We start from the raw sequence: 23,129 nt of genomic DNA on the forward strand, positions 1-23,129 counted from the left end.
TGTGCCACCTCCGTATCATGCTGAACTTGATCTGCCGGGTCAACCGTGGCGGTTAACAGGGCCGTCATCTTGTCCGTCAGATCCATCAGCACCTGAGCCGGAGAAGGCACCGAGTTTCCCGATCCAGCAGCAGGGTTCTGAACAGGCTGCGCCCCAGCCATAAAAACTCCAACCTGACTTGGCGGCTCAAAAAGGTCCGGAATACTGTCGCCATCGGAACAACCCATGAGCCCGCCATCTTGAAGTTGGTACAACGAGTTTGACTCATCGGTGGCCGACTCGCCGTCAGAACCGGCGGCCGCCTCATCACCAGACCCAGATGGATCAGAGGGCCCTCCATGGATGCATCCCACAAAAGCGCGCCTTAAGGCAGGCCGGGCCCGGGCGGGTCGTGCGCGCCGAGCCGTTTCGATGAGATCGGCGCAGAGATCCGGCTCGGGGCCCGGCTCACCAATCTTGCCAATGAAGACGTGAATTCCGCCAAAGGGGACCCGGTACCCATACTCAATTGAGCCGGTGTCGGGGCCCCAGTCCGCATCGTCGATGTAGAGCTTGCCGCGACGACTCTTGGTCATCCGGACCACAGCGTATCCCTTGAGCCCTTCGAAGCTGCCCTTCAAGAACTCAAATCCACCGTGCGCTGGCCCCACGGTGGGCGCCAACTGTCGTGGAATTGTCACGGCAGATGTCCTTGTGCTAGGACTTAGTCGCGGAGCCATCGCAGCTAGGAAGCTTGAAGGGGTTATGCGGGACAAGGAACACGAGGGTTTATACTGGTTCGGCCCCTTACGGTGAAGGTAAAAGCCTACGTCCAGTTTGAGGTGATATTGATTAGGGTTACGATCGCCAGGGAGCTAAACAGCTATGCCCGGCTCTCGATGATCCTGTTCCCTCCTTTCAACCGCTACCGGGTCGTCCCTTTATATAGGGAGGCCGACGCCCAGCAGCCCTTAGAGTCCCGGCCGGCTCATAAGAGTGTCCGGCTCGGACTCTAAACAATACTTGCCTTACACTACAAGTTCTACTATAATGATGATTGTAACTACGGGCCTTAAGCCATATCCGGGTCTCAGCCCATCTCTGGCCCATTGTCTTCAAGCTTGGCTCCGGGCTTCTGGCAATGACCACGCGAGTAACTGTCACGACCGTTTTTTCAATAAAATAATTATTGAGAGACCAATCCCTTTTACGGACCAGCGAGGAAGAATTCCTTCTCACTGGTAGACAATATCTTGGTCACAGAAGAAAAATACCAGGAGTACTAAATATAATACAAGGTTGAGCAGAGACTGCCCAACAATTTACTACGTGCCCGCCGATAAACAAAACGGCGGATAGGGTGGCAAACTACTAACTCACGATAATAACGGTGGTGGAGATATCACCGCGAAGCGAGTGATATGATTCCAGAAGACTACAGCTCTTCGAGCGTCGGAGTGAGGCTCGAGAAGACTTATTGCGGGTGGCGGAAGCGTATACAAAACAAGTGACCAAAAACCGGGATCGCGCAGGACTGACTGGGACTCCTCTAGGCATCGGACGCGCTATCAAACTCTTCATCCAAGAGATCGCCTTCGTCAACATCTGGCCAAATCAACAAGCCAGGTGAGTACTATGAAAGTACTCGCAAGACAGTTCGGACATAAGATATAACAAATGCGAACATGAAGTACATGAATAAGTTAACCAGTACGATTCAGGCATAGAGGTAATAAATGCTGGGTGCCAAGCGAGTGTCTGAAAGACTCCTCGAGCGGAAAATGCGGAATAATAATACTGGTGCCAAACGAGTGTCTGAAAGACTCCTCGAGCGGAAAATGCGGAATAGTAATACTGGTGCCAAACGAGTGTCTGAAAGACTCCTCGAGCCGAAAATGCGGAATAATAATACTGGTGCCAAACGAGTGTCTGAAAGACTCCTCGAGCGAAAAATGCGGAATAATAATACTGGTGCCAAACGAGTGTCTGAAAGACTGCTCGAGCGGAAAATGCGGAATAATAATACTGGTGCCAAACGAGTGTCTGAAAGACTCCTCGAGCGGAAAATGCGGAATAATAATACTGGTGTCAAACAAGTGTCTGAAAGACTCCTCGAGCGGAAAATGCGGAATAATAATGCCACAGTCGGGCGTCGAGGTGACACCACATAAAGGGCTTATAACAGAAAATAAGGACGGTGCATGCCACAGTCGGACGTCTGCGCGACGTCACATAAAGGGCTTATATTTAATGTAAGAAACAAAAACACGCCACAGTCGGACGTCTGCGCGACGTCACATAAAGGGCTTATATCACAGCTCAATAATACAACAGTTAGGGAACATAATTTATCACGGGCATGAAACAAATATGGGGTTAGTCCATCCACAGGAATAACAATAAAACTGGATTACCACCTGAGCTTGCTCGCCGGGAACAAGTTTTCCACGCGGATAGATATGGATATAATGTTTACACTACTTGATCATGGACACGATGATTTGGAAGGAATTGACTCTGCAGAGTTTGTACTTAACCACAGCCAACGGATTTCAGTAGTCACGGGGACTAGTTCCGTCTACGGTGTTTTGGAAGAAACACGTCTAACCAGTACACACCCAATTCAACCATCCGAAGCCAGGGATCACCCTAAGCATCGTTCAAGAAAAACCTTGAGACGGGGAGGCTACAACCTCGCGTAGCATGGGATCAAATTTCTATACGTGCGCTTTAAGGGGGTGCCCCCCCTCTCGGTCCCAACCGAAAACACCCATGCCCCCTGACCGGATGACTGGCTTTAATCCTGGGCCAAGGTACCATCATCCCGGCCTCTCTGTTTGGTGTGTACACGGAAAGAGGTTACCAACTTACTAAACCGCATCCCTGGCAATGAGACATGTGGTAGCACGGAAGGGGGAAAGAACGGTAACGCGGCTCCAACCACATTAACGTCGGAGAAAGTCGGATGACGCAAGGCTGGCATGCTACAACAGTACCACCTTGCTGCCCTTCATGTCACCACATGATTTGGCCATCTCTCATCAGAGATCATCGCAACTTTGGAACATGCGAAAAAAGGAAGAACGATAACGTGGCTCCAACCACGTTAACGTCGGAGAAAGTCGGATGACGCAAGGCTGGCATGCTACAACAGTACCCCCTTGCTGCCCTTCATGTCACCACATGATTAGGCCATCTCTCATCAGAGATCATCACGACTTTGGAACAACCGGGTAGTTGCCTTACAAGCAACGAGGTATTTACCGACACTCATATGCCACGCACCAACTTTCACGCAAACATGCAAAACACCTATCATATCAAATGTTCAAAACATGCTTGCCTGGTTCGGAGAAGTCGGAGTCTAGCTCGGCGAAGTTCGCGGCTCCGTCACCTCTCCCGGAACCTACGGCAATCACGAAACGGATACTAACGTGAAAACCAACACATGCACAGAAACTTCGCCAAATATTTTTCAAATAAATCCCATAAAAAACTAGACAAAATTTGAAGATTGTTAGAAAAAGAATCACCCAAAAATACCTTTTTATTAAAAACTTATAAAGGTTTCTGTCTAGGGACCTTTCTGTAATGAAACAGAAAAGTTCCAGGGTTTTAACTGAGAAAACAAAAAACGCTTCGGTTGGGAATGCGCAAGCGCAAAGGAGAAAGCGTATTTGCCCGAAGGCGTCAACAGAAAACGGTTCGGAGGAGAAAAGAATAGGGGCTGACAGGCGGGGTCCACCTGTCAGGTTTAAAAAGCTCGCCGGCGCCCGAAGACTGCGGTGGACGCCGGCGTCGAACCACGGCGAGTTAGGAGAAACGGAGGGTACCAAGAGCTTCAGCGTCTTCTTCCGCGTCGGTGGGTGGTGGACTCGTCCAACGGGGAGCACCACGTCGACGGCGACACTATCTCCGGCGGACGGCGGCTCGGGTGAGGATGGGGAACTCCGGTGGAGGGCTGCAAATTACGAATTGAGGCGCGGGTCAGAACGAGGGGTGCCAGGTGAAGCTACTGGCAAGAGAATGGAGGCGGAGGAGCACACACGGGGGCGAATCGGGCTGGATCCCGTGGCGGGTCGCGGCCGCCGGAGTCGAGGAAGGAGACCTCCTCGGGGTTCTTCCAGTGGCTACGCGTGCTCTAGGGGAAGTGCAGGGATGGTGGGTGCTCGAGTTGAAGCTCGGGGCCTCTATTTATAGGCAGATCGACGGGGTGGCCGTGAACGGAGAATCTCCGGCGACGATTACGGCGGAGCAGTGGATTGGCAGGTGGTTTGAGCGGCCAGGCAGCATCAGTGGAGGCTACTGGAGTCGTTCCACAGCTAAACGGGGCTGGTCTCGGCGTAATGGCGTCGGTCCACGGTGAGGTGACCGCACGGGCTCAACGGCGGCAGAGAGCGCGCTCCGCGCCCTGCGGTTCACGACGAGAGCGGCAGCGCATTTGGGGGAGTAGAAGGCCACGCGACGGGCTCCGGTGGTTTGGGCGGCGCTGGGTGGCGTCGTCGGCGCCGTGTCTCCCGCTGGCGTCCGCAAAGCCGCCGCCGGCGTCGGTCACGGGGCGGCGCACCTTCTGCTGCTCGTCGCCGTCGCCCGCAAGGTGCCAGGCGTTCATGCGGTGCAGGAACAAGAGGGAGGGGACGAGGAGCAAGGCGACATCGGGGTACTGTCGAGATCGACAACCCTCTCTGAAGAAAACGACAGTGGGCGCTGAACTGAACTCTGAAGTTTCTGAACTTGACAATGACCATGCACTGCAGGTGTTCGACAGAAAGATTCGGCAATGAGATAAATTTTTCTGGAGCTGTAACTTGGTGAGGTGACCACTCAATGCACCCAGAGGCTGCATGATTTTACTTGGAATTTTTGGAGAAGGTTTTGAATGAATTTCACCAAATTTGACAAATCTGGTCCAAACTTGCAGCAAGTGTAGTTTGAAAAATTTGAACTGAAGACCCGTGGATCTTCATGGATCTTGGTTGAGGGTTCAAAGGACTAGGAGGGAAAAAAGGTTTGGGGGCAAAAATCAAGACAGAAAGTGGAGTTCCTTTGTAAATCCCAAAGTGCTAGAAGAGAAGGCAGAAATTTATTTGAATAAGATTTAAATGGAAATAATCACATGGGGAGGTTCAACTTGCTGGATTTGATGCAAATCATGATCCAAAGGTGAGGGATGGGTTAGGAGAGAGGATTTGCACTAAGATTATGGCAAGAGGAATTGTGGAAAGTGGCAAAGGAGTTTTCCAAAAGCCATAGTGCATTTCCCAAAAAGATTTTCAAAAGTTATTTTCCCAAATGAAAGACATTAAACATTTTGTCTTGAGTCCAAATGGAAAGCAAGAACCTCCAAGACCAAAAATAGATCTTGGTTGAATCCAAATAAAACTTCTGCCATAAAGAAAATATATGAGAGGGGGAGTTCTCTTGAAGAAAAAAAAATTTAAATCACTCCCCTCAAGTCAAATAAAAATCTTTTGAAAAATCCAAATAAAAACTTGGGCGTCACAACACCTACCCCCTTAGGAAAAATCTCGTCCTCGAGATTTCTGCTGATCCTCAAATAGATATGGATACTCTGCCCGGAGGAAATCTTCCCTTTCCCATGTGGCCTCATCCTCAGTGTGGTTGCTCCACTGAACCCTGAAAAATTTTGTCGTTTTCTGACGGGTCCTCTGCTCAGACTCTTCTAGGATCTTTACTGGCTTTTCTCTGTAGGTGAGATCTGGTTGCATATCAATGTTCTCATGAGGTACATGTTTCTCCGGGTTACTCACGCATTTCCTCAACTGCGAGACGTGGAATACGTCATGGACGTCTGACAGCTCCTTGGGGAGGTCTAGTTGGTAGGCTACCGTGCCTCTTCGTGCCTTCACACAAAATGGTCCAATAAATCTTGGGGCTAGCTTTCCCTTAATTTTGAACCGTTGCAGACCCCTCATAGGAGATACTCGGAGGTATACGGAATCACCGGGTTCAAAACTGACCTCACGATGCTTCTGATCATAGTAGCTCTTTTGTCGGCTCTACGCCGTCTTGAGTCTGTCCCTGATTTGTTTAACTTTTTCCTCGGCCTCTTTAAGCATGTCTGGGGCGAAGATACGGCTGTCCCCTGTTTCTGACCAATTCAGTGGGGTACTACACCTCCGTCCATACAATGCTTCAAAGGGTGCCATTTGCAAGCTGGCTTGGTAACTGTTGTTGTACGCAAATTCATCATACGGCAAACTCTCTTCCCAACTGGATCCATAGGTGAGCACACATGCTCTTAGCATATCCTCTAGGATTTGGTTTACACGTTCCGTTTGTCCATCTGTCTGAGGGTGGTATGCTGTACTGAAAGTTAGTTGTGTGCCCAGAGCTTGTTGTAGGTGATCCCAAAATTTGGAGACGAATTGGGTGCCTCGGTCTGATATTATAGTCTTCGGGACTCCATGCAAGCAAACTATATGAGATAGATAGAGTTTTGCCAGTCTTTGTGTGGAGTAGGTAGTCTTCACGGGAATGAAATGAGCAATCTTGGTTAGTCGGTCTGTGATGACCCATATGGCGTCATTTCCGCGTTGTGATCGGGGTAGTCCAACGATGAAATCCATTCCTATTTCATCCCATTTCCACTCCGGTATTCTGTTTGGCTGGAGTAGCCCTGCTGGCTTTTGATGCTCAGCCTTGATACGCTGACATGAATCGCAACAAGCAATAAATGTGGCTATATCTTTTCATACCGTGCCACCAAAATCTTTCCTGGATGTCCTTGTACATTTTGGTTCCTCCAGGATGGATCGAATATGGAGCGGTGTGGCTTTCCGTCAAGATCTGTTGCTTGAGTTCCTCAATGTTAGGTACGCAAAGTCTGTTTCGGTACCACAATGTTCCTTCACTGTCTGTGATGAACTCTGAAGTCTTACTAAGATTCATTTTCTTCTTTATGCCTTCGATGCTGGGATGTCCCTGTTGAGCCTTCTTAATTCGTTCCACCAAGGTGGGTTGTATCTCTAGATTCGATACGGTGCCCTCGGAGACTAACATCATGTTGAGCCTAGCGAACTCTCGCTGAAACACAGGCCTCAAGTTTTGCGGACCGTCATTGTCCAGGCTGGGGTTTCGACTAAGGGCATCGGCCACTACATTTGCTTTCCCTGGGTGGTAGTGGGTGCCGACGTCATAGTCTTTGACCAGTTCCAACCAGCGTCGTTGGCGTAAATTCAGCTCTAGCTGTGTGAAGATATATTTGAGGCTCTTATGGTCCGTATATATTTCACAACGATTTCCCAACAGAAAGTGCCTCCACTCCTTGAGTGCATGTATGACTGCTGCTAGCTCCAAGTCATGTGTTGGGTAATTTTCCTCATGTTTTCGCAGTTGCCTGGAGGCATATGCGACAACTTTGCCATCCTGCATTAGTACACATCCGAGACCTTTTCGGGACGCGTCACAATACACTTCAAAACTCTTGTGTATGTCGGGCACAGTTAAGACTGGTGCGGTTTTCAGCCTTTTCTTGAGTTCTTGGAAGCTCTGCTCACATGCTTCCGTCCATACGAATTTCTTGTCCTTCTTGAGTAGTTGGGTCATAGGTTTCGCCACAGTGGAGAATCCTTCAATAAATCTCCTGTAATATCCGGCCATTCCTAGGAAACTCCGCACATCTGTGACGTTGGCGGGCGGTTTCCAGTCCAGTATGGCCTTGACCTTTTTTTGGGTCTACGGCTACGCCTTCTTGGTTCAGTATATGGCCTAAGAAACCAACTTGTCTTAGCCAAAATTCGCATTTGCTAAACTTGGCGTACAACTGATGCTTCCTCAATTCTCCCAAAACAATTCTAAGGTGCTCAGCATGCTCTTCGGGTGTCCTTGAGTAAACCAGAATATCGTCAATGAATACCACCACAAATTTGTCCATGAATTTCATGAACACTTTGTTCATGAGGTGGACGAAATATGCAGGGGCGTTCGTTAGACCAAAAGGCATCACTGTGAACTCGTATAACCCATATCTGGAAGTGAATGCTGTCTTGGGGATATCCTCTGTCCGTACCTTCAGTTGATGGTATCCCGATCTCAAATCAATCTTTGAAAATACCTTAGCTTGTGCGAGCTGGTCAAACAAATCAATTATCCGTGGCATCGGGTATTTGTTTTTGATGGTGACCATATTGAGGGCTCGATAGTCTATGCACAGTCTCAGTGTCCCATCCTTCTTCTTGGCGAACAGCACAGGCGAACCCCATGGTGAGGAGCTGGCTCGTATAAACCCCTTGTCCAATAATTCCTTTATCTGCTTCTTCAACTCCACCAATTCTGAGGGTGCCATCCTATAAGGCTTCTTATAGATGGGAGCGGTGCCAGGCGCTAGTTCGATGCTGAATTCTATCTCTCGGTCTGGTGGCATGCCTGGTAGTTCTTCCGGGAACACATCAGGGAACTCACATACCACTGGAACTTTTCTCAGTTCTGCAATGTCCATTTTGTTCAGCTTTGGTTTCTGTGATCGTGGCCTTTCTTGAGTGGAAACCCTTATAGTTTTGCCGTGATGGTGAGTGAGAATCACTGTCCGATTGAAACAGTCGATGAATCCTTTGTTGGTGGTCAACCAGTCCATCCCTAAAATGACATCCAGTCCTTTACTCTCCAACACGATGAGATTCGCGTGGAATTGTAGTCCTTCGAACTCAATGACCACTCCTTGGCAGTAACCCTGAGCGATTTGCTTATTTCCGGGGGACTTGATGATCATAGATTTTTCCAAGGGAAGTATCGGAAAACCATGTTGCGAAACAAAACTCTTCGAAACGAACGAATGGGAAGCTCCAGAATCAAACAAAACCGTGGCAGGTACTGTGTTGACAGGGAACGTACCGAGCACGATGTCTGGGGCATTCTGCGCTTCTTCCCTGGTCACATGGTTCAAGTGACCCTTCCTGTGGTTGTTGTTGGGATTGAAGTTGTTGCGCTTGGGGGCAGGATTGTTTCCACCATTGTTCGGCTTGGGTGCCGAGTCTCTTGGCTTCGGGCACTGTTTAGCATAATGCCCTTGCTGACCACAGGCATAGCAGGTGACCCCTGGACGGTATGTGAACTCCTTGTCCCTGGCATGAAACTGTCCGACGGGCCTTGGCTCGGTAGTCGTGGACCTCCTTGCGTCTGTCCTTGGGACCTTCGTCTTGCCTCGGTTGCTGCGGGCAAGAGTCGTCTTGTCCCTTTTCCGCTTACGGATATCTTCTAGACTACGGCGCTCATTTTCCAAGGTGATGGCCTTGTCCACCAGCGTCTTAAAATCCGGAAAGGTGTGTACAATCAGTTGGCATCTTAGCGCTGGTGCCAGGCCGTCCAGGAATTTTTCCATCTTCTTGCTTTCTGTCATGTGCTCGTCGTAGGCATAACGAGACAGCTGGGTGAACTGACCATTGTACTCTGTCACAGACATGCCTCTTTGCTTCAGGTCATCAAACTCTCTCTTCTTGATCTTTAAGATGCTCCTGGGGATGTGTGCCCCACGGAAGCCTTCCTTGAACTCTTCCCAGGTGATGTTGTGTTCCCTGGGATGCATGTGTAGGAAGTTTTCCCACCATGCTGCGGCTGCTCCAGTAAGGTAGTGTGGTGCATAAAGCACCTTCTCATGATCTGAGCACTGAGCAATAATCAGTTTCCTTTCAATCTCACGAAGCCAATCATCGGCTTCCAGCAGCCTATCGGTGTGAGCAAAAGTTGAGGGGCGAGTCTTCTGTAACTCGGATAACTTGGAATGTGGTTGATAGTGTTCACGGTGGCTTCCCATGTTGATGACATGGTTCATCATCTCTTGGTGTTGTTGCTGACTTTGCTCGAAGAGACGGCATACTTGAGACAGTGCTGCTTCGCTGTCTTGTTGGCTGGACTGACCCTGAGTGAAATTGTTGCTGGTCTATGTCCCGTAAACCTCTTCTGGCTGATTGGGCATGGAGCGAGTCCATGGGCGAGACATTTTTCCAGTCTGGGGTATTATTTGCAAAACCCATGAGAAACTGTGTAGCCCCAAAAAAAATCTTGCAAGGGCAACAATTAAAATGGTTCAAGGTTTTCAAAGAAACACAAATGATTTTTCATGGAGAAGAAGTGCTTAACATAGAACTTACATGCGAAAAGCAAACACGTGATACAGCACTCAAGATGCGCGTACACAATCCTGACATGTTATTAAAACTAGCGTACTACTCCGGAAGGCAGCAAACACACCAATACAAACTAGCGTACAGATAAAACAGCACATCATACAAGCAGACATAAAACGCGGCTACTCGGTGCTCTCAGTCGGAGATGGTGAAGATCTCCTTCCCCTTGCTGATGGCAAGGCTCAGCGGTCCAGGAGAGTCAACCTCCACCTCCTCTCTAGCTGGCTCCTGGAGCGTGACGCTGCGCTGCGGTGATGGTGCGGGGGCGACTGGTGGTAGAGCGCGTGCGGCAGGCGGTGCGGCTCTGACTGGAGTAGGAGCGATGACTCTGTCGAACTCCTCAGTGGTAGGCAGACGGCGAGCAGTGGCCAAAACGGCCGGTGCATACGAGGCTGAAGACGAGACGAATGTCAGAGGCGGCGCCGTGTGGAGAAGCTCCTTCCTGCTGGCAGGACCGCCCCGGACTAAGTCCATGCGGGCAGCCACAAGATCATCTACGAGGTTGTCGAAAGACTCCTCCAGAGCCTTGAGATACTCCACAACCATCTCGATGGCTTCGTCTCTTTCTCCCCGATGGCAGGCAAACGCATAGTGGCTGGTGTACGGCACATGGCATGGGAGGTAGCGGTAGTGGCGAGTCTTCGTCGTAGGAAGGATGTCCCGAAGGCGAGCTATCATCTCGCGGGCAGCCATCTGCATGGCATGCCTCTCCGTAGGCATGGCCCTTCCCATAAAACAGAAGTGGCGAGCAGCAGATCGTCCTCCCCTGAACTGCACCATGGCTTGGTGCATAGACACGTCGTCACTGAGCTTGTGCTGATGGAGTGTGAACTCCGGGCGAGCTGCTGGCCCGATCGCGAGCTTGGAGATGGAGACGAGGAGCTTGACAAACCCCTCGGGCACGTTGGTGAACACTCGATTCTCACAGCTGCAGCCAGCCATCTACAAAAGTAGGCAAAAATTCTGAGTAGTCATGTCATAAATTTATGATGACCAACAGAAAAGAGCTACAATCGCAAAATGCTGAAAAAAGCACAAGAGATGCTAATAACCGATTAGCGATCGCACCTAGTGGCCTCCTACAGTCAGCCTGGCTCTGATACCAAGCTTGTCACGACCGGTTTTTCAATAAAATAATTATTGAGAGACCAATCCCTTTTACGGACCAGCGAGGAAGAATTCCTTCTCACTGGTAGACAATATCTTGGTCACAGAAGAAAAATACCAGGAGTACTAAATATAATACAAGGTTGAGCAGAGACTGCCCAAAAAGTTATTACGTGCCCGCCGATAAACAAAACGGCGGATAGGGTGGCAAACTACTAACTCACAATAATAACGGTGGTGGAGATATCACCGCGAAGCGAGTGATATGATTCCAGAAGACTACAGCTCTTCGAGCGTCGGAGTGAGGCTCGAGAAGACTTATTGCGGGTGGCGGAAGCGTATACAAAACAAGTGACCAAAAACCGGGATCGCGCAGGACTGACTGGGACTCCTCTAGGCATCGGACGCGCTATCAAACTCTTCATCCAAGAGATCGCCTTCATCAACATCTGGCCAAATCAACAAGCCAGGTGAGTACTATGAAAGTACTCGCAAGACAGTTCGGACATAAGATATAACAAATGCGAACATGAAGTACATGAATAAGTTAACCAGTACGATTCAGGCATAGAGGTAATAAATGTTGGGTGCCAAGCGAGTGTCTGAAAGACTCCTCGAGCGGAAAATGCGGAATAATAATACTGGTGCCAAACGAGTGTCTGAAAGACTCCTCGAGCGGAAAATGCGGAATAATAATACTGGTGCCAAACGAGTGTCTGAAAGACTCCTCGAGCGGAAAATGCGGAATAATAATACTGGTGCCAAACGAGTGTCTGAAAGACTCCTCGAGCGAAAAATGCGGAATAATAATACTGGTGCCAAACGAGTGTCTGAAAGACTCCTCGAGCGGAAAATGCGGAATAATAATACTGGTGCCAAACGAGTGTCTGAAAGACTCCTCGAGCGGAAAATGCGGAATAATAATACTGGTGCCAAACGAGTGTCTGAAAGACTCCTCGAGCGGAAAATGCGGAATAATAATGCCACAGTCGGGCGTCGAGGCGACACCACATAAAGGGCTTATAACAGAAAATAAAGACGGTGCATGCCACAGTCGGACGTCTGCGCGACGTCACATAAAGGGCTTATATTTAATGTAAGAAACAAAAACACGCCACAGTCGGACGTCTGCGCGACGTCACATAAAAGGCTTATATCACAGCTCAATAATACAACAGTTAGGGAACATAATTTATCACGGGCATGAAACAAATATGGGGTTAGTCCATCCACAGGAATAACAATAAAACTGGATTACCACCTGAGCTTGCTCGCCGGGAACAAGTTTTCCACGCGGATAGATATGGATATAATGTTTACACTACTTGATCATGGACACGATGATTTGGAAGGAATTGACTCTGCAGAGTTTGTACTTAACCACAGCCAACGGATTTCAGTAGTCACGGGGACTAGTTCCGTCTACGGTGTTTTGGAAGAAACACGTCTAACCAGTACACACCCAATTCAACCATCCGAAGCCAGGGATCACCCTAAGCATCGTTCAAGAAAAACCTTGAGACGGGGAGGCTACAACCTCGCGTAGCATGGGATCAAATTTCTATACGCGCGCTTTAAGGGGGTGCCCCCCTCTCGGTCCCAACCGGAAACACCCATGCCCCCTGACCGGATGACTGGCTTTAATCCTGGGCCAAGGTACCATCATCCCGGCCTCTCTGTTTGGTGTGTACACGGAAAGAGGTTACCAACTTACTAAACCGCATCCCTGGCAATGAGACATGTGGTAGCACGGAAGGGGGAAAGAACGGTAACGCGGCTCCAACCACATTAACGTCGGAGAAAGTCGGATGACGCCAGGCTGGCATGCTAGAACAGTACCACCTTGCTGCCCTTCATGTCACCACATGATTTGGCCATCTCTCATCAGAGATCATCGCAACTTTGGAACATGCGAAAAAAGGAAGAACGATAACGTGGCTCCAACCACGTTAACGTCGGAGAAAGTCGGATGACGCAAGGCTGGCATGCTACAACAGTACCCCCTTGCTGCCCTTCATGTCACCACATGATTAGGCCATCTCTCATCAGAGATCATTACGACTTTGGAACAACCGGGTAGTTGCCTTACAAGCAACGAGGTATTTACCGACACTCATATGCCACGCACCAACTTTCACGCAAACATGCAAAACACCTGTCATATCAAATGTTCAAAACATGCTTGCCTGGTTCGGAGAAGTTGGAGTCTAGCTCGGCGAAGTTCGCGGCTCCGTCACCTCTCCCGGAACCTACGGCAATCACGAAACGGATACTAACGTGAAAACCAACACATGCACAGAAACTTCGCCAAATATTTTTCAAATAAATCCCATAAAAAACTAGACAAAATTTGAAGATTGTTAGAAAAAGAATCACCCAAAAATACCTTTTTATTAAAAAGTTATAAAGGTTTCTGTCTAGGGACCTTTCTGTAATGAAACAGAAAAATTCCAGGGTTTTAACTGAGAAAACAGAAAACGCTTCGGTTGGGAATGCGCAAGCGCAAAGGAGGAAGCGTATTTGCCCGAAGGCGTCAACAGAAAACGGTTCGGAGGAGAAAAGAATAGGGGCTGACAGGCGGGGTCCACTTGTCAGGTTTAAAAAGCTCGTCGGCGCCCGAAGACTGCGGTGGACGCCGGCGTCGAACCACGGCGAGTTAGGAGAAACGGAGGGTACCAAGAGCTTCAGCGTCTTCTTCCGCGTCGGTGGGTGGTGGACTCGTCCAACGGGGAGCACCACGTCGACGGCGACACTATCTCTGGCGGACGGCGGCTCGGGTGAGGATGGGGAACGCCGGTGGAGGGCTGCAAATTACGAATTGAGGCGCGGGTCAGAACGAGGGGTGCCAGGTGAAGCTACTGGCAAGAGAATGGAGGCGGAGGAGCACACACGGGGGCGAATCGGGCTGGATCCCGTGGCGGGTCGCGGCGGCCGGAGTCGAGGAAGGAGACCTCCTCGGGGTTCTTCCAGTGGCTAGGCGTGCTCTAGGGGAAGTGCAGGGATGGTGGGTGCTCGAGTTGAAGCTCGGGGCCTCTATTTATAGGCAGATCGACGGGGTGGCCGTGAACGGAGAATCTCCGGCGAGCGATTACGGCGGAGCAGTGGATTGGCAGGTGGTTTGAGCGGCCAGGCAGCATTAGTGGAGGTTACTGGAGTCGTTCCACAGCTAAACGGGGCTGGTCTCGGCGTAATGGCGTCGGTCCACGGTGAGGTGACTGCACGGGCTCAACGGCGGCGGAGAGCGCGCTCCGCGCCCTGCGGTTCACGATGAGAGCGGCAGCGCATTTCGGGGAGTGGAAGGCCACGCGGCGGGCTCCGGTGGTTTGGGCGGCGCTGGGTGGCGTCGTCGGCGCCGTGTCTCCCGCTGGCGTCCGCAAAGCCGCCGCCGCCGTCGGTCATGGGGCGGCGCACCTTCTGCTGCTCGTCGCCGACGCCCCCAAGGTGCCAGGCGTTCGTGCGGTGCAGGAACAAGAGGGAGGGGACGAGGAGCAAGGCGACATCGGGGTACTGTCGAGATCGACAACCCTCTCTGAAGAAAACGACAGTGGGCGCTGAACTGAACTCTGAAGTTTCTGAACTTGACAATGACCATGCACTGCAGGTGTTCGACAGAAAGATTCGGCAATGAGATAAATTTTTCTGGAGCTGTAACTTGGTGAGGTGACCACTCAATGCACCCAGAGGCTGCATGATTTTACTTGGAATTTTTGGAGAAGGTTTTGAATGAATTTCACCAAATTTGACAAATCTGGTCCAAACTTGCAGCAAGTGTAGTTTGAAAATTTTGAACTAAAGACCAGTGGATCTTCATGGATCTTGGTTGAGGGTTCAAAGGACTAGGAGGGAAAAAAGGTTTGGGGGCAAAAATCAAGACAGAAAGTGGAGTTCCTTTGTAAATCCCAAAGTGATAGAAGAGAAGGCAGAAATTTATTTGAATAAGATTTAAATGGAAATAATCACATGGGGAGGTTCAACTTGCTGGATTTGATGCAAATCATGATCCAAAGGTGAGGGAAGGGTTAGGAGAGAGGATTTGCACTAAGATTATGGCAAGAAGGAATAGTGGAAAGTGGCAAAGGAGTTTTCCAAAAGCCATAGTGCATTTCCCAAAAAGATTTTCAAAAGTTATTTTCCCAAATGAAAGACATTAAACATTTTGTCTTGAGTCCAAATGGAAAGCAAGAACCTCCAAGACCAAAAATAGATCTTGGTTGAATCCAAATAAAACTTCTGCCATAAAGAAAATATATGAGAGGGGGAGTTCTCTTGAAGAAAAAAAAATTTAAATCACTCCCCTCAAGTCAAATAAAAATCTTTTGAAAAATCCAAATAAAAACTTGGGTGTCACAGTAACCCGGCCCCTCCTGGCGGGTGACTCTAAGGTCTATATCCTCAACAAGTGCCCATAACTGTTCCCGCGTAGTTGGTTAGTGCGTATAGACCAAATGGCCAGACTCAGATCAAATACCAAGAACACGTTAAGCGTGTTATTTTGAGGTAACCGCGGACGCTGTCCAGGGCTAGGCCCACCTCTCACCTAGGTGGTCTCAACCTGCCCTGTCGCTCCGCCACAAGATCCACTCGCGGGTACTCCTACGAGCCGACCCGACTTTAGTCACCACAGGTATCATGTATAAAGTATATAAGTATATACCAGGTATCATGTATAAAGTATATAAGTATATACCCATGATCACCGCCCAAGTGATCACGGCCGATAGTATAGCACAGCAGACGGACAAGAATGTAGGGCCACTGATGGAAAACTAGCATCCTATACTAAGCATGTAGGATTGCAGGTAAAGGTAACAACAGTAGTGGCAACGACAGGCTATGCAGTAGAATAGGATTAACGGAAAGCAGTAACATGCTACACTACTCTAATGCAAGAGTATAGAGAAGAATAGGCGATATCTGGTGATCAAGGGTGGGGGGCTTGCCTGGTTGCTCTGGCAAGTAGGAGGGGTCGTCAGCTCCGTAGTCGAACTGGGGAGCAGCAGCGTCAGTATCGGAGTCTAGCGAGAGAAGAGGGGGGAGAAACAATAAATATAATGCAAACATATGTATGACGATGCATGACATGACAATGAGCGTTGTTAGTGGGGCCCAATCGCGGTAGTAGGTGATACCGGCGAAGGGGGAAACATCCGGGAAAGTATTCCTGGTGTTTCGCGTTTTCGAAGAGATGAACCGGAGGGGGAAAGTTGCGTGTTCGATATGTTAGGTGTGTGTGGTGAACGAACGGGCTGCGTATCCGGATTCGTCTCGTCGTTCTGAGCAACTTTCATGTAGAAAGTATTTTCATCCGAGTTACGGATTATTTTATATGATTTTCTAAAGTTTTAAGCATTTTCTGATTTTAATTATTTATTTAAATCCAACATTATCCAGAACAGTATGGGATGACGTCAGCATGACGTATGTGTGATGTCAGCAGTCAACAGTGCGGTTGACTAGTCAAACCAGACAGGTGGGTCCAGTGGGACCCACATGTCAGTGACAGAGCTTAACTAACAGAGTTATTTTAACCTAACTAACCTAATCAGCGAGTGGGGCCCAGTAGTGAGTGAGAGATTAGGGTTTTAATTAGCTAAACTATTTAATTAACTAATTATTCTTTTATTTATTTCGTTTATTGAGGTGGGGCCTATAGGTCAGTGAGACAGGGGCGGCCCAGTCAGCAGTTGACTCAGTCAACTGGTCAATAGTGGGCCCTGGGCCCACCAGTCAGTGGCCCAGGCGGTGGGACCCGCGGCGCCAGGTCAGCGCGGCCGGCTCTCGCCGCCGGCGACCAAATGCACGGCGCTGACCCGCTGGAGTTCGCCGAAAAATGCGCACAGGGCACGGATCCGTGCGCGCATGGGCTCGTTCGAACGAGCGTGAAGAGGCGCATCTAGTGGTGGCGGTGGCATGGCCGGAGATGGCCAGAAGTGACGGCGGCGAGCGCATCGGCGGATGGTCGGAGTCGGGCGTCAGTGGATCCAGCGCTAGGGGGCACGGGAAGGCATGTGTGCGCGCGCATTGGGTTCCTGGAAGCTCCAGGAACACGGTGACGGGCTCAGGCGAGCAAGACGACGGCTGTGGCGACGGCCACGAGCTCGTCGTCGGCGGACAGAAACGGGCGCGGTGGCAAACTAGCTACGGTGCGCTAGGAAGCTAATGGAGAGGGCGGGAGGCAGAGGAGCTCACCGAGCGGCACACACGGAGGCCGGTGAAAGGTTTAGTAGCAGCAGAGGGGCGTCGCCGGAGTTGGTGAAGAGCGGCGGCGAAAGGAGATGCGGAAGAAGGGGACCGTTGCAGCATCGCCTCCGAGCTCCAGCTGCGGCCACCGGTCGACGAGGAAGATGATGGCGGAGACGACGGACACGCTGGCGAGGCGGGGCGATGGCTGTGGCCGCGCGTTTCACAGCGGCGGGTCCATGGCGGCGTTCAGACGCGGTGGGGAACGAAGGGGAGAGGGAGGTGGATCTGAGGGGGGAGGCGCAGAGGCCAAGAGGGAGAGCGGGGGCGAGTGGGAGGCGGGATCGAGGAGGCGGGGGCGTGGCAGCCTTATCCTCTCCTCGACGCCGACGAGGGGGTCCGGCGGGGACGCGCCCCTGTTTCGACCCTGGTCGGGGGAACAGGGAAGGGGAGGGAGTGACCGAGGGAGGCGGCTGGGCCGGCCGGATGGGCCAGGTGGGCCGGCCTGGCTGCGAGCTGGGCCGTCTGGTCTAGGGGGTCCTTTTCTCTTTTTTTCTCTTTTGTCTTCTGCTTTTGTATTTTCTTTTCTTTTCCTTTTCTGTTTTATTTAATTTAGGGCATTTAAGTATTTTATAAAATTGTGTCTTCTACACCATAATTACCTATGCCATTTTTGGCACTGCCCGAACATTTTTGTTTCAACTTTTGAAAACTTTTGTTGTTTGACATATTTTGAATTTGACTTTTGAACGGGTTTTGAACTAACGAGAGTTTAGTAACAGTAAACAGAGATGACATGGCATCATTAGGAGAGTTTTACTGTAGCCTAGTTATCCGGGCGTTACACATGTAGTGATAGCATTATTCTGTTCTTGCTCTACTGTGTTATATTGCCAGCATATTCCATGTGCTGACCCGTTTTTGGGCTGCAACATATTATGTTGCAGACTTTTCAGACGAGGAGTAAGGTTCGTTACGTCGTTGCCGTGCAGCTCAGCTATGCCGTTGGAGTTGATGGACTCACTTTATCTTCCAAGAGTTCCGCTGTTATCGTATTAGATGGCCTTAAGCCATATTTATAGTAATAAGTTCTCTTTTGAGACATTCGATGTAATAAGTGTGTGATTGCTACTCTGTTATAAATCCTTCAAGTACTGTGTGTGTCAGCATTACCGATCTAGGGATGACACTGAAGCACAGAGACTTGACCGTTTGAGGTCAGGTCGCTACACATGCTGACGGCGATCACGTCGACCTTGGAACCATTCCCGACGCGCATCGTCACCTCGTCCTTAGCCAATCTTCGTTTAATCCGCATCCCATGTTTCGAGTTACAAATATGAGCAACCGAACCAGTATCAAATACCCAGGCGCTACTACGAGCATTGGTAAGGTACACATCAATAACATGTATATCAAATATACCTTTGTTTACTTTGACATCCTTCTTATCCGCAAAATACTTGGGGCAGTTCCGCTTCCAGTGACCAGCCCTTTGCAGTAGAACCAATCAGTTTCAGGCTTGGGTCCAGCTTTGGGCTTCTTCCCGGGAGTGGCAACTTGCTTTCCATTCTTATTAAAGTTCCCCTTCTTTCCCTTGCCCTTTTTCTTGAAACTAGTGGTCTTGTTAACCATCAACACTTGATGCTTCTTCTTGATTTCTACCTCCGCAGCTTTGAGCATTGCGAAGAGCTCGGGAATTGTCTTGTCCATCCCTTGCATATTATAGTTCATCACGAAGCCTTTGTAGTTTGGTGGCAGTTATTGAAGAACTTTGTCAATAACACTATCATCTGGAAGATTAACTCCCAACTGAGTCAAGTGATTATGATACCCAGACATTTTGAGTATATATTCACTGACAAAACTGTTCTCCTCCATCTTGCAGCTATAGAACTTGTTGGAGACTTCATATCTCTCAACGAGGGCATTTGCTTGAAATATTAACTTCAAGTGCTGGAACATCTCATATGGTCCATGACGTTCAAAACGTCTTTGAAGTCCCTATTCTAAGCCGTAAAGCATGGCACACTGAACTATGAAGTAGTCATCAGATCAAGTTTGCTAGACGTTCATAACATCAGCATCTGCTCTTGCAGTAGGCCATTCACCTAGCGGTGCATCAAGGACATAATTCTCAAGTTATGGACCCAGTCCGTGCAGTGGCTACCATTATCTTTCAACTTAGCTTTCTCTAGGAACGCATTAAAATTCAAGGGAACGGTAGCACGGGCCATTGATCTACAACATAGATATGCAAAACTATCAGGACTAAGTTCATGATAAATTAAGTTCAATTAATCAAGTTACTTAAGAACTCCCACTTAGAAAGACATACCTCAAGTCATCTAAATGGTGAACATCTCTATGTTGATCATATCTACTATATGATTCACATTTGACCTTTCGGTCTCCAGTGTTCCGAGGCCATGTCTGTATATGCCAGGCTCGTCAAGTTTAACCCGAGTATTCCGCATGTGCAAAACTGTCTTGCACCCGTTGTATGTGAATGTAGAGTCTATCACACCCGATCATCACGTGGTCTCTCAACATGACGAACTGTCGCAACAGTGCATACTCAGGGAGAACACTTATACCTTGAAATTTTAGTTAAGGGATCATCTCATAACGCTATCGCCGTACTAGGCAAAATAAGATGCATAAAAGATAAACATCAAATGCAATCAAAATATGTGACATGATATGGCCATCATCATCTTGTGCTTTTGATCTCCATCTCCAAAGCATTGTCATGATCTCCATCGTCACCAGCTCGACACCTTGATCTCCATCGTAGCATCGTGGTCGTATTGCCAACTATTACTTCTTGATAACCAACAAGTATAGGGGATTGCAACAGTTTTTGAGGGTAGAGTATTCAACCCAAATTTATTGATTCGACACAAGCGGAGCCAAAGAATATTCTCAAGTATTAGCAGCTGAGTTATCAATTCAACTACACCCGAAAGACTTAATATCTGCAGCAAAGTATTTAGTAGCAAATTAGTATGGAAGTAACCGTAACGGTGACAAAAGTAACAGTAGCAGTTTTGTAGCAATCGTAACAGTGTCAACGGAAAAGTTACTTAGCAAAGATCAATATGAAACGAGCTCGTAGGCAATGGATCAATGATGGATAATTATGTCGGATGGCATTCATCATGCAACAGTTATAACATAGGGTGACACATAACTAGCTCCAATTCATCAATATAATGTAGGCTTGTATTCCGAATATAGTCATACGTGCTTATGGAAAAGAACTTGCATGACATCTTTTGTCCTACGCTCCCGTGGCAACGGGGTCCTATTGGAAACTAAGGGATATTAAGGCCTCTTTTTAATAGAGAACCGGACCAAAGCATTCACACTTAGTGAATACATGAACTCCTCAAACTACGGTCATCACCGGGAAGTGTCCCGACTATTGTCACTCCGGGGTTGCCGGATCATAACACGTAGTAGGTCACTATAACTTGCGAGATAGGATCAAGAACACAAATATATTCATGAAAACATAATAGGTTCGGATCTGAAATCATGGCACTCAGGCCCTAGTGACAAGCATTAAGCATAGCAACATCAATCTTAGAACATAGTGGATACTAGGGATCAAACCCTAACAAAACTAACTCGATTACATGGTAGATCTCATCCAACCCATCACCGTCCAACAAGCCTACAATGGAATTACTCACGCACGGCAGTGAGCATCATGAAATTGGTGATGGAGGATGGTTGATGCTGACGATGGCGACGATTTCCCCTCTCCGGAGCCCAAAACGGACTCCAGATCTGCCCTCCCGAGGAAGAACAGGAGGTGGCGGCGGCTCTAAATCGTAAAACGCGATGAATCCTTCTCTTTGGGGTTTTTCTCCCCGAACGTGAATATATGGAGTTGGAGTTGAGGTCGGTGGAGGTCCATGGGACCCACAAGACCAGGGGGCGTGCCCTAGGGGGGCACCCTCCACCCTTGTGGACAGCCGGTGGGTCCCCTTCTGTTGATTCTTTCGCCAATATTTTTTATTTATTCCAAAAATAATCTCCGTGAAGTTTCAGGTCATTCCGAGAATTTTTATTTCTGCACAAAAATGACACCATGGCAATTCTGCTGAAAACATCGTTAGTTAGAGTCCAAAAAAAAAGGCAAAAGAGTTTGGAAAAGTAGATACGATGGAGACGTATCACTTCTACAACTATCGCTAATGCATAGTGATAAAGTAAAGCAATTACATGGAGTTTGCATTTCATACAATAAAGAGACAGCCATAAGGCTCCTGCCGGTTGCCAGACATCTTACAAAACATGATCATCTCATATAATAACATTTATCACATCATGTCTTGACCATATCAAATCACAACATGCCCTGCAAAAACAAGTTAGACGTCCTCTACTTTGTTGTTGTAAGTTTTACGTGGCTGCTATGGGCTTCTAGCAAGAATCGTTCTTACCTACGCATCAAACCACAACTGTGTTTTGTCAAGTATGTTGTTTTAACCTTCAACAAGGACCGGTCGCAGTCAAATTCGATTCAACTAAAGTAGGAGAAACAGACAGCCGTCAGCCACCTTTATGCAAAACTAGTTGCATGTCTGTCGATGGAACCGGTCTCATGTACATGGACATGTAAGGTTGGTTCAGGCCGCTTCATCCCACAATACTGCCGAATCAAAATAAGACGTTGGTGGTAAGCAGTATGACTATCACCGCCCCCAACTCTTCGTGTTCTACTCGTGCATATCATCTATGCATAGACCTGGCTCAAGATGCCACTGTTGGGAAACGTTGCATGGAAAACAAAAAACTTTCTACGCACACGCAATGATCTATCCATGGAGATGCATAGCAACGAGGGGTGGAGTATGTCTACACACCCTCGTAGACCGAAACCAGAAGCAATTTGACAACGCGGTTGATGTAGTCGAACTTCTTCTAGCTCCGACCGATCAAGCACCGAACGTACAACACCTCCGAGTTCTGTACAAGTTCAGCTCGATGACGTCCCTCGCCTTCTTAATCCAGCAAGGTGTCGAGGTAGTAGATGAGTTCTGTCAGCAAGACGGCGTGGTGACGGTGATGGTGAAGTGATCCGCGTAGGGCTTCGCCTAAGCACCGCGAGAATATGACCGGGGGTGTAAACTGTGGAGGGGGGCGCCGCACATGGCTCACAATTGATGTTGTATGTTCTAGGCACCCCTTCCCCACATATATATAGGTGGGAGGGGTGGAGAGGCAGCCAGGGGGCGCCCCAAGTAGGATCCGAAGCCTACTTGGGGTTTTCCCAAGTGGCGCCCCCTCCAAACAACATTCGGTCACCAAATCACATAACTCATATAATACAATATCGTCATCGAACGTTAAGCATGCGGACCTTACGGGTTCGAGAACTATGTAGACATGACCGAGACATCTCTCTGGTCAATAACCAATAGCGGAACCTGGATGCTCACATTGGCTCCTACATATTCTACGAAGATCTTTATCGGTCGAACTGTTATGACAACGTACGTTATTCCCTTTGTCCATCGGTATGTTACTTGCTCGAGATTCGATCGTCGGTATCTTCATACCTAGTTCAATCTCATTACTGGAAAGTCTCTTTACTCGTTCCGTAATACATCATCTTGTAACTAACTTATTAGTAACTTTGCTTGCAAGGCTTCTTATGATGTGCATTATCGAGAGGGCCCACAGATACCTCTCCGATACTCGGAG

This window comes from Aegilops tauschii, chromosome 1, assembly GCF_002575655.3.
Source record: "Aegilops tauschii subsp. strangulata cultivar AL8/78 chromosome 1, Aet v6.0, whole genome shotgun sequence".
NCBI lineage: Eukaryota > Viridiplantae > Streptophyta > Magnoliopsida > Poales > Poaceae > Aegilops > Aegilops tauschii.